This window comes from Lygodium microphyllum, chromosome 3 (genome assembly GCF_053477565.2).
Source record: "Lygodium microphyllum isolate KBCC chromosome 3, Lygodium_microphyllum_v1.1.10, whole genome shotgun sequence".
Classification (NCBI taxonomy): domain Eukaryota; kingdom Viridiplantae; phylum Streptophyta; class Polypodiopsida; order Schizaeales; family Lygodiaceae; genus Lygodium; species Lygodium microphyllum.
The window spans coordinates 33,960,698-33,977,407 of NC_141137.1; the positions used below are offsets into that span (position 1 = coordinate 33,960,698).

The 16,710-nt window shown below is 41.8% G+C and overlaps 1 long non-coding RNA gene across 1 annotated transcript; it reads right to left on the minus strand.

Annotated features, from left to right (window-relative positions):
• Window positions 1-861: 861 nt before the first annotated feature.
• On the minus strand, window positions 862-4,812 carry LOC148038213 (uncharacterized). Its single transcript, XR_015690418.1, has 3 exons — window positions 4,285-4,812; window positions 1,141-1,240; window positions 862-1,028 (listed from the first exon to the last, which is right to left on the minus strand). It is a non-coding gene; the product is annotated as an uncharacterized LOC148038213 (long non-coding RNA).
• Between the last annotated feature and the right edge of the window lie 11,898 nt (window positions 4,813-16,710).

Below are 16,710 nucleotides of genomic sequence, written 5' to 3' on the forward strand. Positions count from 1 at the left end.
TGAGAGTAGAAATAGGGGTTCTTGATCGCCAGAAGTCTGCATATATCGACGGTTCGCGACGAGATTGACTGTAGAGCCCGATCATTCCTGGAGCTCTGCCTTCGCTCGAGATGGGTAGCGATTGGAAGCTCTTGATCTCAGCTCCGCTCTGATACCACTAGTGCGCAGATCGGTCGCAATATGCTCACGTAGTGAATCCCAGAAGGTCCCCAAGAACAATGAACTCTACCTTTTTGCACAAAAAACAATGTAAAAGCATGAACAACAAGAAGCAAGAGACCAATTGGGTTCAATCTCCCCCCATGCCTTGTGTGAGCGCTTCACAAAGCATGTATTTTATGTATATTTCATTCTTCATGCTCAATAATAGCCCAATTTATAAAAATATGACAAGCTTTTAGCTTTTGAGTTTGCTTTCTACAAAAATAGGAAATAAAGCTAATGGACGGTGCCCATAGAGTCTGGCACGCCCAGTCTCAATGTCCAAATAGAAATAACATATCCGTGCGCATGGGCGCATACAAAATAATAATAAATAATCGATGTCTCAATAGACATAACAAAATATAGGCGTGGTACCTATCAAAATATAATCCATAGGTCGAATACTCGCTAGACTCCAATGCTTTCCTCCGCCACTGCTGCTATCTCTACACATCAACTGAAGCATTCACAATCGTTAGTAAAATAATGCAATTAAACCGACAAAAGTGAATACCTAGCAGTCTTCAGCTACATAAATAAATCAACTGGTTAGAAATAAATCCTAACCTTAATTTATTACGAGTGTGCACTCTAAACTCATAAACGTTTATTAATTTAATATGCATTTTGCGGAATCACCCGCTATGGAATCACCCATGTACACACTAAATTAATGAAATGCCCGAAAAGGACAGGCGTTTCCATCAACTTCTCGCACAAAGAATCCTCTTTGTGTATGAGCCCCGGTCATCTAAGTTTACGGAATCCACCGTAAAACCTCACGAAATCCACCGTGGCACGGAATCCACCGTGGAATATGCCTCCTAGCATCATACAATGTCCAAGTAAAAACAACATAATCGTACGCCCATGCGCATACAAAATAATAATAAATATCCGACGCCTTAATAAATAGGCGTGACAAAATATAGGTACCATGCCTAATGTATGCGCCCATCAAATTATAATCCATAAATCGAATACTCACTATCCTCCAATGCTTTTCTCCGCCATTGCTGTTATCTCTACACATCAACTGAAGCATTCACAATCGTTAGTAGAATAATACAATTAAACCGACAAAAGTGAATACCTAGCAGTCTTCAGCTACATAAATAAATCAACCGGTTAGAAATAAATCCTAACCTTAATTTATTACGAGTGCGTACTCTAAACTCATAAACGTTTATTAATTTAATATGCATTTTGCGGAATCGCCTGCTATGGAATCACCCATGTACACACTAAATTAATGAAACGCCCGAAAAGGACAGACGTCCTCATCAACTTCTCGCACAAAGAATCCACTTTGTGTATGAGCCCCGGTCATCAAAGTTTATTGAATCCACCGTAAAACCTCACGGAATCCACCGTGAAATATGCCTCCTGGCATCAAGTACATAGCTTAGAGAAGAAGAAGCTTGAGAGAGCACAACTCAAAGTGTATTGAGGAGTATCAATAGAAACAATTTACAAGACTATGCACTAAAAGTGAATATGCATATACATACTTTTGATGCACTAATTGATGAGGGAGCTGACTCAAATATCTTAACATATGATCACTGGACTGCCATGGGTCAACCCTAATTGCAACCAACCAATGCGAAACTCAACTCGTTTGGGAACAGTCCTATCCACTCTTGGGAAAATGAAAATTAATCATTTCTATCGAGACTAAGAGCCTATCCGTAATCTTTTATGTGCTACCTAACAAGCAAAGTTTTGGTAAGGAATCATTGTTGGGTGAGTGTTCCAAAACAAGTTTACTACAATGTTGACTACGACTCGTAGTGCATCCACCTTGCCATTGGCAATGTTGGAATAGTAATAGCTTTCAACAAGGGCACCACAAACACCTACAGGTCTAGCATGCCACCGGTAGTTAAACCTAGTGTCAATGCTAAGTAGGAGGTAGTACACCACATAGTACTCCCTTAATAAAGTCACACCAGCATCTAGAGATCACAACCAAAGCTACAATCCAAACACTCAAGTGGGTCCCCAAGCATAGACCATAGTCTCAGAAATGCCAATCATTTGGAAGTCATAGTTTCCATGCCTCACACTCTAGACCTAAATGGAGGAGTCAGTGCTCCTATAGTTCATTGGTGATTACACCGTGCTAGGTTCCAAAATCCCTATTGTGAGCCCAAGGCTACTACGAAGGTAACACCTTGGTGTGGCTATCTAAACTTACAAGTGGTATGTACGATCCTCAATTTCATGCTCCAAAAACTAAGGCGGCCCAGAAACATAAATCAAGATAGGGGAAGAGAAAAACCAAAAGGAAGGGTGCTCAATCCACGAGTGCTCCAATGATCTATTGACCCATCAACCAAGTGTCAATGAGTGACCACTCATGAATGAGCTCCAACCTAATGACTTTGATGTGATCACCACTACAAAAGCCAATGACAAAGCATCAATCGACCCCCAAATTTCTCAACCAAGCTCACCAAACCTAATGAGAATCCCAAGGCTATGACATCCCTTTTTGTCCAATCCAACCAAACCAAAGCTACCGAGACAGGCCTTAAGCCATCGCAACAATAACTATCCATTTTTGAAGTGGCTTCCAACATGGCCATGGACATGAGGATGACTTAGTAATGTGCATCCGATGATTGGACTCAACTTTCATGTTATTTGCTAGAAGTTACGAACGTTTGGACCTAGGCCTACTTGACGAACCCATAGCAAATGAGGTAGTTCCTTGCCATTTTCTTGGGAAGAATACAAATTCATCTTCATTAAGGTCTCCATCATTGCAAACGAGATGATTTCCAACAAAATCTCACGAGAAAATGCCTTAAACCAATGCTTAATTACCTCCTACGAGAAGAGAAAATTTTCCACGGTAACAACACACATTCATATTAAAATACATAACATACATACATTATTAACACACATAACACACATTAATTCATAACACACATACACACATTAAGACATAATATTAACACACGCTCATATTAAGCATCATATGAGAATATATATCTCTAAAAAACATATATTGTTTAGTTTGAGGTAGAAAGAATTTGGTACATTTATGTTAAAGATAATAGTTTAAAATACAAAGTGTGTGTTTAGAGTTCTCTTTCTTAAACCCTAAACCCTAAGTGTTAAGAGTTCTCTTTCTCTACCTCCTCTGCACCTACAAATAGGGAATATGTGTAGATAGGCTAAGGCAAAGTAATACATTGCCACGTGTGAAACATGGATATCCCTATACGCTCTAGGATTCCTTGACCTCTTACTACATTGTATATTTTTTATATCAGTGATAAAGTGTTTTTTTAAAACTATAGACACATCTACCCCTTAATGCTAATCCTTCTTATTGTCTAAAACTCTTAAGATAGATACTTACACATGTTTTTAATTCACAAAATGGAATCATACATTACAAAATACCAAAGGTATTATCTTTTAATCCAAGTCCTTCAAACTTAAGGCATGAGAAGGCAATCCTTACCCCCAATTGATCCAACCTATATTATGCATGAACCAACCTTTCCCACATTAAGTAGCTAACATTGCACAGAGAGAGAGAGAGAGAGAGAGAGAGAGAGAGTCTCACGATGACGAAGGGAGAGAGAGAGGGGGGTGTATAAGAGTGCTTGCAAAGAATGAGAACCTTCTTATGAGGATGCTCTTTATATAGAGCTTTAGCCTGATCATCATGCTGGGAGGGTTGTCAGCCATGGCTCACAAATCAAGGGTTCAGCCATGCGCAGCTCGAGGAGGGCGTGGTCGCAAATCGAAATGCGGGCGGGGGCGTGGTCGAAATGCGGGCAAGGACATGGTTGCAGATCGCGGGTGAAAGGGCAGGTCGCGGGTGGCACCGGCGCATTTTTCGCGCGCCCTTTTCACGCTGAGGGCGGGTGTTGGACTTGTGGCACCCGCCCCCGTGTTTCTTTGTGGGGAGGTTGGGGGCTGCCATGTGGCACCCGCCCCCACCTCCCCTTAACTAATAGTAGAGATAGATTGCAAATATTTTTTGGAAACCTTAAAAAGTATAAAAAAGATGTACAAATTTACAAAATATTTAGCTAATATAGAAATGGCAAATACCAGTAAGGTGAGTGAAAAAATCCCTTCTACCAAATTTGTATTTTTTTTCTCCGTGACATGATCCCAGACTCGTTTTGTTCTCGTGTGGAAAGCGTAAAGAGTAGAGGGCTCCATAAGTCAGAAGATCTACAACAAAGGAAATTGGAGGCTGCAGAAAAGTACAGTCAGTAAGAAAATGAGATTAACTATCATGGTATTTACAGACTTGCAAAGACGAGATCAGGCCTCTCCTCTTTGCAAAGGCGGAGCTGATTTACAGGAGAAAGGAGGAGGAACAGGAAAAAGAAAGGGGGGCGGGGGGGGCGCGCGCGCTTAGTGGTAGGTGATGAAGCCATGGCGGTGGAGAGAAATGTGAGGGTCGGAGAGAGTGCGCTGCATGAGCCTCCAAGCCCCGGTGGGGCTTCCGGAGATGGAGGCCAAGAGCAGCTTCAGGCCGACTGACAGGCATTCGAAGAGGCAGAGCAGAAACCCCGAGTTCAGCATGGTTGATAGGATTCGAGTGCTGCGAAAGAAGAAGAAGAAGATGATGATGATGGTAAGTCTGGGAGATGGTTTTCTTTGTTGTTGTGACGCGTGTGCACAAGACGTGAGTCTCAAGATTGGTTCCTTTTGACTTCATGCCGAGGTCTTGTTATATCAAGCAACTCCAACAAGTTATCTTCTTTAGTCATATCAAGCAACTCCAACAAGTGAGGATACTCCCTTGACCCTATTACACATTCATGGACTTGATTGTATTCACATGTGCACCTAATTGTACCTGCACATTTCATAGCTCTTACTCTTTGATGAATGGCACATGCTATCCTTTTGCCATAAATGCAACCATTATTTGCAATTTTTGGCCAAATTTCATAGGAAGTGAAGCACACCCCCCCTCCCTTCTTGACCCACCCAAAAAGGACTAGTAGAACAAAATTAAGATGACAATAGTTAGCCTTGCCTCTTACATGCACTTTTAAAAACTGTGTCACTACCATTTTACATTTCTAATTGAACTATTTACTTTAGAAATAACATTTGAACTTTTGGAGAATATTGCCACTAGTACTTAGTTCTTAACCCTACCGAGACCTTGTATGGGCCCCTTACATTCTCAAACTCATCACACTACACTCCACACTTACAAATAAAATTTTTGCTTTCTTTGGCTCACTACAATCTATAGAATCTTCTAGATAATGTTTCCCAAGGTGAAGACAAGAGTGTAGGTGTTATCACACATATAAAAGGAGGATATATAACTCCATTTTGGTAAATGCGATGGACCTTAACCCATGTTGCCAAGGTTGAAAGACCTAAATACCTCCCCCCAACACACATACACACCCATGCATGCATGCACGCACACACACATACAAAGGTGATGATATGTCAACAAGAGTCAAAGACATACATGTATATGCATGTGCATACACAAAGGTGATGATACAAAGAATCAATGCAAAAATATCCATCTTATTATGTCATCTTCTTTCATATGTACATGTCATTTTGGGTTTAAGATACTCTAAATGTGTTCTTGATTCAAGATCTATACTATTTATTGTACAATCTATTAAGGGTAAAACCAAACTTGATGAATAGCAACCAGCCTACATGGCAATCATAGCATGATCTTGACACTTCAAAATTGAAAAAAAAGTATTAAAAACTATAAACAAAGATGAAAGCTATCATTGTGGGTCCCAAAAGCTTAAAACTATAGGGAAAAATCCTGAATATATGTGGTTTCACTTATTTTCACAAGTCACTATAAAGCTAGCTTGGCAAGCCTCTCTCTCTCTCTCTCTCTCTCTCTCTCTCTCTCTCTCTCTCTCTCTCTCTCTCTCTCTCTCTCTCTCTCTCTCTCTCTCTCTCTCTCTCTCTCTCTCTCTCTCTCTCTCTCTCTCTCTCTCTCTCTCTCTCTCTCTCTCTCTCTCTCTCTCTCTCTCTCTCTCTCTCTCTCTCTCTCTCTCTCTCTCTCAAAAGGAGTACATTGAGAAGATACTTGAGCATTTCAATATTCCATTGTCTTCATATTTGAAACTTAGCCAAGAGGACAACCCTAAACTAGATGAGAAGAAGGCTAAAATGGCCAAGGTTTCTTATGTATCTACAGTTGGTTCTTCATGTATACTATGGCTACCACATATCCATACATTTGTTTACATAGTAGTGGGCATCAAGTATATGGAAAAATCCCTAGCAAGAAGCATTGGGAAGTAATGAAAAATATTACGAGATGCTTGGATGGCACTAGATCTATGTGCATTTTCTTTGAAAGGAAGCATACATGTATCCTTGGGTATGCAGATGCAAATTTTGTAGGAAATGTGGACTCTATGAAGTCTATTTCACATTCATAGAAGGTATAGTCTTATAGGTCTCTTGATTGCAACCATGTATAGCTTTGTCTAGTTGTTAACCCTCAAAAGACCAAGACGAGAAATTCAAAAAATCAAAAGCGGAAGACAGTCCCAAGATGAGAGGAAGACAAAGGACAAAGGTGCAATAAGGAAATTTTGAAGACACAAAGCACATGAAAAGTCTCAATGTAAGAGGAAGGTGCACACGAATAAGCACACTTTAATATTTTTGCAAAAAGAGCACAAGGTACCTTGTAATTCATCTTGTAAAAGAGCATTGAGCTCTCCCTGTGCAAGTTGTAAAGAATGAGAGGCATGGGCTAAGGCCAATGCTAATAGAAAGGAGGAGGAAAGAGAGTAAAGGAATGGGCCAGGACCAAAAAGGGGATGGCCACCCAAGGAGGGGATAGGGCATGTATAAAAGTAATAAATGAACGAAGAAGCTCATTCTTGGTATGTGGCCAAACTTGTTCTCTTCTTGCTTCTTGCTCTGGCTTCCTTCTTGTGCATGAGAGAGGGAGTGAGGGAAAGTGAGTGAGAGAGAGAGAGAGAGAGTGAGGGACCATGAAGAAGCTCTTCTCCTCCTCTCTTTATCATCGTCTTCTTCTCCTCTCTTTTCTTGTGCGCATGGCTATGGAGGTTGAAGCTTGGAGCATGGAGATGGAGCTTGTTTGAGAGCATCTTGGATCATGGAGCTATCGATGGAATCATGGGAGGAGGTAACTCGATGGGATTCAAAGGTAAGTTAACTACATTTGTCAAAGGTAAGTTAACTACATTTGTGTATGGGGGAGTGCATACGGCTATGTGAGAGGTAGCCATAGCTCTCAGCTTGAAATGCTTGAAGCAATAAGTGGTCCGTGGGTTTAGGTGGTTTGCTTGCAAGAGCGGCAATATTTTGGTTCCATTGTTGAGACAAACATATTCAAGCTCTAGTGCTTGGGCACTCCAAATCGAGTGATGAAGTAGGAGTTCATCTCCGAAACGGCACTTGGTTTTAGGTAGGAAGCGAGGGAGTCGAAGGCCATTCAATCTCTCTTGTGGATTAGTTTAGGTTTGGTTAGACTAGGAGAAGTGTATTTTGATTAGATTTGAGACATTAAGGTTTGGGAAATAAGGAAAAAGAAGGAAAAGATAACTCTTTGTATAACCAGGAAATAGTGGAATTGAGAAAGAGAGGAAAAATATCTTTATGTCTAGGAAGAAAAATAGAGAGTAAGGGGAGAAATAGAGATTTCAAAAGCTAAAAAGAGAGAGAGTAAGGGGAGAAAGAGAGAACACAAAAGGTAAAAAGGGAAAGAGAGAGCTTCCACATTGTGAGATAAAGAGAGAGCTATTGAGAGAGAGATAGAAAGCTACAGGTCCAGAGACAGTAGTAGTAGCACACCTTGGCATTGTCACATTTGAGCACTCCATGTATGTTTTGAGTCTCCTCTGATATTCATTGAATGAGATTAGCACTTTGGGTGCATTAATAGGCATATAAATGCACTTTGGGTGCATTAATAGGCATTGCATTGGATCTATTTCATTTATTTATTATCATTCGACACTTTTCTTGTGCTGCTTGAGCAGCGACCACATGCCTTAGATGGCCGATTTTCCATCAGGCTCGGGCAAAGCCACTTAAAGTCCACTCAGATGTTCGACTCAGACAAGAGTTTACTCGGACTCAAACCAATTACTTGGCTCAGATTGCCAAACCTTAGGCCTCAGATGGTCGACTCACACACTCAGATGGATACCCTTAGTCTGAGTTCAAGTTTAACCACACACTCAAATGGATACCCTTGGTCTGTGTTCAAGTCTAACCACTAGGACAACCACTTTTCTTTAGAAACCCACTCAGATGACTGAGTTTGGAACTCGGATGAGTTGTCCAAAACTCTAATTTTGACCATTTTTGGCCACTCTAAGACTTGTTAGGGCCTATAGCCAGCTGTCCAGTAACCTAGGTTGGAATCCGAACCAACAACAGATGAGGCCATAGAGCTGTTTGTACTCAAAAACTTTAACCTAGCAGCCCATGAATGATTGAAATGACTGACCACCAACTGCTTACCCCTGATAGAGATCTAAGTTGACCGTCTCGGCTGAATACCCATCAGATCACCTATTAAGACCCACGAAGGACCCAAAATCGGACTACTAGGAGTGATCATGGTCCACTAAAAAAAGCTGCAATGGCATGAAATTGATTGAATGTGATTGACTTTATTGAAGGTTACACCTTGAATTGTAAACACCTAAGTGCATGTGAAAGATGGAAAGGCTAATTTCGCACAACTCACATTGAGTCACATTGCTCTAGCGTTTAAGTATTTGGATTAACAAGGAACACACTAAAGGGGATTAAGCTAAATGGCCCCACCAGTAGGAGTGCAACCCTTGTGAACCAGACAAGTGACCCAAGACACCAGGAACAAACGTCTAGGGAAGACAGAACCATCAGACCATTGAGGGAAGGAAGGACTAGCCAAGAATAGAGACACATCTTTAGCTAACCTAGCTGACCTCATAGAAATTCTAGTGGGTCAGGAAACAACCACCATGGTAGGTACCAGCTCAAATGAGAATGACCTCGACCTCGACCTTGATCTTGGCATGGCAGGATACGCGGACGTCATTCAGCAACTTATCACACAATATGACTAGCAGACAAGGATATCACATCATGGAAAACCAACAATTGATATCATAGTTGACCTTGAGGAGGAGAGAAGATTGGGAACGATAGCATTGCAGTGCATAGCGAGCTATAGCCAGGAGCAAAGGGCTTAGAGGTTGCATTAAGAGAAAGAGCTCAATGAGTTTTGCAAGATCTTGCCATTTCTTCATGGAGAAACAGAAGAAGAGGCAATACTGATAGGGAGAGAGCCTTAGAAGCAGACCTTACAATAGTGAGCTACTTATAAAGTGATTGTTTGGCGTCGAGCAAAGTAGGGCAGCCTTGGCAACATCATTATTAGCTGGATTGGGAGTCACTCCAAATACTAGGAGCCAAATGAAGATACCCATAGTGGCCAAGCAACTAAGTAAATATCAAGTAGGCAATGGCCCCTACAGCTTCATCGAGCAGTTTGAGCAAGTGTGTGAGGCTAACAATCTCATGGACCCTGCTCAACGAGCACAAGCATTCAATCTTTGCTTGGGAGACAAGGGAGGACTTGGTTTACCAATCTAGATAATGCCAAGTGCAATGACTTCCCCTATCTAAATGATCTCTTCATCAAGAGATTATCGGAGGTAGGATACTCCAATAACCTCATTGTTAAGTTGATGAATATCAGCCAAAAAGACAAAGCGGACATACGAGACTATGTCACTCATGTGAGGAGTCTATACAAGAGGATACCTACAAGGCTTTAGTGAGTAACTCAAACCTGCAAAGGGATGTGTTGGTGGCAAGAGTCTTTGAGGAGGCCATACGAGTGGATGACTTGCTTAGATAGAGAAGCTCTAGGGCTACGCAGCAAGGGAGCAACATGTTTAGAAATGTCGAGAGAGCTATAGCACTTAGTGAATGAGAAGCCCCCAGTGAGCAAGATAAAGGAAAGAGTGTTGACTAGACCCAAGCGATAGCTAAGCTCAAGTCTGAGCTGACCAGACTACATGAGTCAATACAAAGGACGATACAACCTCACGTGCAATGTGTGCACTATGGAGGGAACCACCTACCATCTGAATGTCCCAATCCTAGATCCCAGCCTTGTGCTAACTGTGAGTTCGGGGCATGATGCTATACACTGTTGATTGCTGAGATGGTTGCCATACCAACAACCTTACACTCAACCATACTATCTAGGAGTTAGATAGTCTTACTTCGGAGGAAGGGGAGCCCTTTTTGCTCCACCCACACCTAATAATTCAAAACTAGCTGCTCCAAGGATTGACATCAACTCAACAAGAATCCCTAGACCGCCAAGACCTATAGTGACTCATCCATTGCTCTAGTGCACTTTGTAGAGGAACCATTGGAGGAAGACTCATATGTCAACCCTTATGTCTCTTATGATGAGGAGGGTAATCCCATATTGATGGGCTTTTAGCATGTATTGGTCATGGTTTTAGGTAGAGGAAGAGGTAGAGACCTAGGAGGAGGATAAAACCCATGAGCCCATAGCTTGTTGTTGGAAATTTGGCCATCCAAGGCATATGGTGCCTCAAATGCGGAGTTACACAATTTTTTGCCAATTGCCCTAGGTGGAAACCTTTCACTAGTTCAACAATCATACCATTTGTGCTGCTCGAACTCTTTTGTGTCGAATCACCTAACAACGATGCCACACACGTCCCCATAAATGTCATGATACCAGCCCAAATAAAGCAAGCCTATATCTCATTGCCTAGACCTACCAAGCTAGATGCATCGCCTATAGGAAAGAAGAGCCGATGAAGGAGAAGAAAGAGGTTTGAGGCAAAAGTGACTTAAAATAGAGAGCGTGACCACCTTAATAAATGAAAAGTAGGTTATAGATGCAAAAGCAGAAACGTTTGCTCTGAAGGCAAGGGAGAAGGGAAGTGCTAAGGTTGGAGGGTACCTTGACCCCAACCAATAGCTAAAGACTGTGGATAAGGTGAAGGAATGGATAAAGGAAGCACGAGCTCACTTGGGAGATGTTGAACTTATCATTGAGGATGAGATCAATGAAGTCTCAACCATGAGTCCACTAGTCTCTCCCACGTACTTGAGAGCATGGATACCATGAATAGATGGGCCACCCAAGAGCATTGGAAGGAAGCCCATGAAGCAAACAAGGGAAAGACAATTGGCAATTTGCTAAGCACACTAATATCAACTCTTGTGACATTGTCATAGGGAAAATTGCTTAAGCAAAACCCCACACTATGGTAAGGGTTGAAGCAATGGGTTGAACAAATTGCTAAACAGGAACCGCAAGACTTGCTTGATCATGATGCTGTGACACACATACCAAGCCTCACAATGAATCCAATGTCTCAGTCTCCATAAGTGAATACCAATTGGGAAGGCACTGAGATGCACATAGTCTTACTTGTTGTTGCCCTAGGAGATACTACATGAAAGGGGATAGTAGATACAAGAGTAGGAGTTAGTGTACTTAGCCATGTAGTCCTGCAAGCTTGAGGAAACCCATCGATGGAAACTACACGGTCCAATGTCATTCTACCAAATGGAATGAAGCTTAGACCTTTTGGAGTCTTGAAGGATTGGCCTTTAAAGATAGTGGGAATCCAATTCTCCGTGAACTTCATAGTAGGAGTGGATTATGATATCTTGCTAGATAGACCCCAGATGAGGAATGCCTGAGTGTGATAGAGGATTGGGATAATGGCTTGATATTCTTAGGTAGTAGATCAAAAGCAATCCAAGTACAGATAGGCACTTGGAAAGCCTCACCAGTGGACCTAGATGCCATCTTTGCTATGCTAAAGGGTGACTCAAAGGCTAGAAGCGAGTACTATAACGAAGTACATTCTTTGTCCTGAGGATGAGTGTGATTGGATACATGCATTGGCAAGCATTGATCTCCCATTTGCGGAGGATGAGGATGAATATAGGCAGGTTGTACACTTAGCTAGCAAATCCCCAACAACATCATAACTTCTAACCTACCCACGGTGCCCCTATGCATGATGGCCAGGAGTTCCATCAGCCGACCAACACCAATCACCTATCGCATCCCAAACTAAAAAATTGGAACTCCATAAAATCCTCAAGTGCCTATTAAGTGAGCTAGCTGGCAACCCAGCTGCTGCAAATTTAAAGCCCCTCAAGGATCTCATGGAAAGAGAGGAGTGGTGATGGACTAAGATGCACAACTTAAACCTGCCATATAATTGGACTCTCATGACAAGTGAGAAAAAGTTTGAGAACATGAACCTTGAAAATGATGCACAGTTCGAGTATGAGGATTTCGAGGATGAGCACGAAGATTGTAGTTCCATCAGTGAGGGAAGTAAAGAGGAAGTAGAGACCATAGAATATGACACAGATGGAAGAGTGATTGAGCAAATCAGAGCACACACCAAACCCCAAGAAGTCAACACATTTAGAGTGAACAAAGGAGTTGCCAAGGTAGATTGTGATTGAGCTTGGCTAGAATGCCTAGAGGTGGTATATTATGAGCAAGTGGAATTAGTTTAGCCTTGCACCACAACATTAGTTGGAGTGGAGTCAACGCCTCAAAGCTATGACACCACTAGGGGGGGAGACAACATCTTCCAATGAGGATGGCAAGTACAACTCTGAGTCAAATATGAGCTCTGATAGTGACCCTAAAATGCCTCAATCACCTGGGTCCAACCACACCAGGGGGGACGACCCAATCCACCTAAGGTGCAAGAGGCTAAAGGAGGAGAGAAGGAAACAATCAAAGACTTTAGAAGCTGAACAACAGAAGAAGCCCCAGGACCTATCCAAGCACTTTACAAAGTTCAAGAAGGGTGATCAAATAGTGGTATTAGTAAGAGCCAAGTGGAAGGGGCAAGCAAGTGAACCTATCAAAGGACCAGCCAAAGTTAGGGAAGTCACCTTGGTGAGGGAAGAGGACAAGCCTCAACCTGTGTATATAGTAGACAACCTAACTAAAGAGGAGGATAATGATCTCATAAATCTCTTAAGGAAATTCTCTGATGTGTTTGCATGGATGATCTAAAAGGAATAGATTCGAGTATCGTGACTCATAACATTCCTATGACCCTTGATGCAGGACCAATGAAGCAATGGCAATATGCAATGAATCCTAAGCATGCACATACAATGAAAGAAGAGGTTGATAAGCTACTAAAGGTAGGATTCATTTACAAAATAGATCACACGGATTGGGTATCACCCATACTCATAGTCATGAAAAAGAATGGAAAGATTCGAGTGTGCATAAACTATAAGAAGGTCAATGTAGCTACAAAGAGAGACAACTATCCATTACAGTACACTAAGCACACATTAGAGAGAATGGCAAGAAAGGAAGGCTATAGTTTTCTAGATGGCTTCTCAAGCTATAATCAAGTGCAAGTCCATCTAAACGGCAGGAAAAAGATGACAATCTTGATAAGTTCAATGTGTTTGTTCTCAAATATAACCTTGATGAAGTGATCCTTCACTTAGTACACTTTGTCTTTGCATATTTCTTTCTTAATAAAAAAAGATGCTTCAAAAAATAAGATTTCTTGTCAATTAGATGGATTTATGACTATCACAATGTAAAATGGACACTTGTCTTACAATACCCCAATCTAACACTAGACAAGTAAACCATATGGCTTCATTACATACCTCAGTGTTCTTTTACCAAATCGTCATATCCTTTTGTGTCGCACATGGCTGAGGACACTGAAGTGGTTGATATTTCCAAGCGAGGTACCTTTAGTCTTTAGCGTGATTTGGCATCAGCTGTTTGCTCGCCTTTTGATTCTTGCAAGGGGGCTCCTTTTCTTGGTGTAGGCACAAGTTCTTGCACTTTTCTCACTAAATACTGCACCTAGGCCATGCCATTGCTTTCATCAACTGCCCCTTCAATGGTTCCTTACATCACGGTCATTGTTGGGGTGACTATGACTAGTGGGTTTGTGTATAGAGGGGCCTTACCCTTGCCTTCTGCCCCACAGATCTTTGTCATGCATGTTCTATCACCACTGCACTTGTGCTTGGCATGTCCTCTTGAGTGGGGCTCACCATTGCTAATTCCTGAGATCGGGACGGTTGCTCCATTGATAACCTAATAGCCAATGCTATTTGTTTCTCCTCCTCTTGTCTCAAAATTTCTTCCTCTTCCTCTTGTTTCTTTCTATGATCCTTTTCAAGCCTCCTAAATCCTTCTTCCACTCTCTATAGTTCTCTATTTTTTTCTACAATGGAACAGGTTCTCCTGATGGAGATTTTCAATGTGATCTTTCTTCTTCCTCCATGGCTTGATAGCTCCGAGCCTTGCTAGTCTCACTGACTATCCTTTCACTAGAGGTTCCTTGCCCATTGAGTGGTTAAGTCAGCCTCTTTCTCATTAGCACCTTGTTCTATTTTGTCTTGTTGATCCCTATTGAATTCTTTCTCCCCTTGTTCTTCTAATGAAAATAAAACAAGAGGTCTCACTGGAGTGGGGGAGTGATGCTCCTCTTGGATTGGCGATGGTTCAAGGGTTTTCTCTACCACTTCTTCTCTTTCCACATCCCCTAGGGCTTCTTGGATTATAGCCATTACGACCCTCCAAACCCTATGGTTGATGCCTTGGAAGCTATTTTTTCCCTTTCTGACTTTGTTGTGGTAGCCGGAGACTCCTCCCTACTACCCTTGATCGTGCTATTTCTAGCACCTTTACTAACGCCTAGATTGTTTTTTGGATGTAGGCATTCCAATTTACCTCATCCAATGCATTTGCTGCAAGGCTCTTAAGCAATAGCACTCCTATTCTGTTCATGAGGGCATTGTATCTTTAGCTTGAGAATAGGATGTGGACCATCTTTGCTTGCAATCTTATGGTGGGATCGGGGATGTCAACCAAGCTGGTTCCATCGTTTGTGTAGAATTTCTTTTTGTCCATTCTCAGCATCCCATAGACATCCCTCTTGGGTCTTTTCTTCGGCTTGTCCACTAATCCTGGGGCCTTCTCCACAATTTCTTGGCTAAGTTCAACTTCCATCCTTTTGGTGGCATCTCCCTACCTGATTGTTATTGTACACTGTTCTTCTGTGCATTAAAGGTCCTTATGAACTCAGCGCATTTGCTATGGTCGATGTCTTGCCCCACCTTCTCCAAGTACTTGGCAAGATTGCAATGTTCTATTATCCACCTAACGGTCTCTTCAGATGTCACCAACCCCCTAGGTTGTGGATGTTGTGGTATTTCAGTCGGTTGAATGTACGTATCTCCATGGCTAAACCGTATCTTCTATGTTCCTCCTCCGAGAATGGGAGCTTCTTGGCTTTATCTTGATGCCCTACCATTTAGGTTCCGCCCTACCATTTAGGTTCCTGTCACCACACAATAGCCTACAATTAGTTCTCCGTAAAGGAGATTTCTTGACGGAAGGTAAAGTGACTAGAAAGATCAATATAAGATGATGAAATATATAAATCAACAAAATGAGGATTTCCACATCAATTAATTCATACATTCTACACAAGAACTTCATGGAGCATATTTATGAAAAGAATAAGAACCATTCATCCTTTTCTTTGAAGTTCAACTCCTATTTCGATTTTTCATTCATCTTCCACTTTTACCACCTCCCCCTTGGAAATGATAAAATCCTTCTCAGGATTGTGAAAGTCAAGGTGTAAGGGCCTTCAGTGCGTCCATGGTGTGCCTTAATTTTTCAAGAGCTAGTCATAAAACTTTGGGTTATACTCTAGTATTGCATGATAGTCCATATCTTGTGGATAAATGCCCACTTATGTGATGTAAGTCAATACATGGTCAAGAGGTCACTTGAGTTGATTCAGCTTGCGATGTGGGGTTCCTCCTTAGTTAGAATTCTATCCAAGTATGGATGTAGCATTATATTGTCATCTAATGGCCAATTTCTTGCCATGGCTAATACTCTAAATGAGGTTGGGGCCACATACATTGGGTCGCACTCAAAAGTCTTGATGGCACGTCGTTGATCCACATTGGTCATGATTTGATAACCCTCTTGAGCCCATGAAATGCATAGAGTATACCACTTGCGTAAGAAAGTGGACTCGGGCTCAACTAATTTTTGGAGCTTCGTAAGTTCCTAATGAGTTATTAATGTACGCATATCATGTGTGTGTGTGTGTGTGTGTGTGTGTGTGTGTGTGTGTGTGTGTGCGTGCGTGCGTGCGTGCGTGCGTGCGTGCGCGCGCGCGCGCGCGTGCGTGCAAGTGCGTGAGTGTGTATTGTGTGCATGCTATTGTGAAGAATGAGAGAGGGGGATGTGTCTAGGCATATTAATAATTAATGTGCATTATTACATTGCCAATGTGTATGATGCACTTAAATATATTTGACGTTACTCTCTAACATCATTTCTATTTTTCCATGCAGTTTTTGTACTTTTGCTTTCGCCAGCAACTCTACTCTTTCGTCATCGTCAATACTTCTCAGATCCATCTCTCTCTCTCTCTCTCTCTCTCTCTC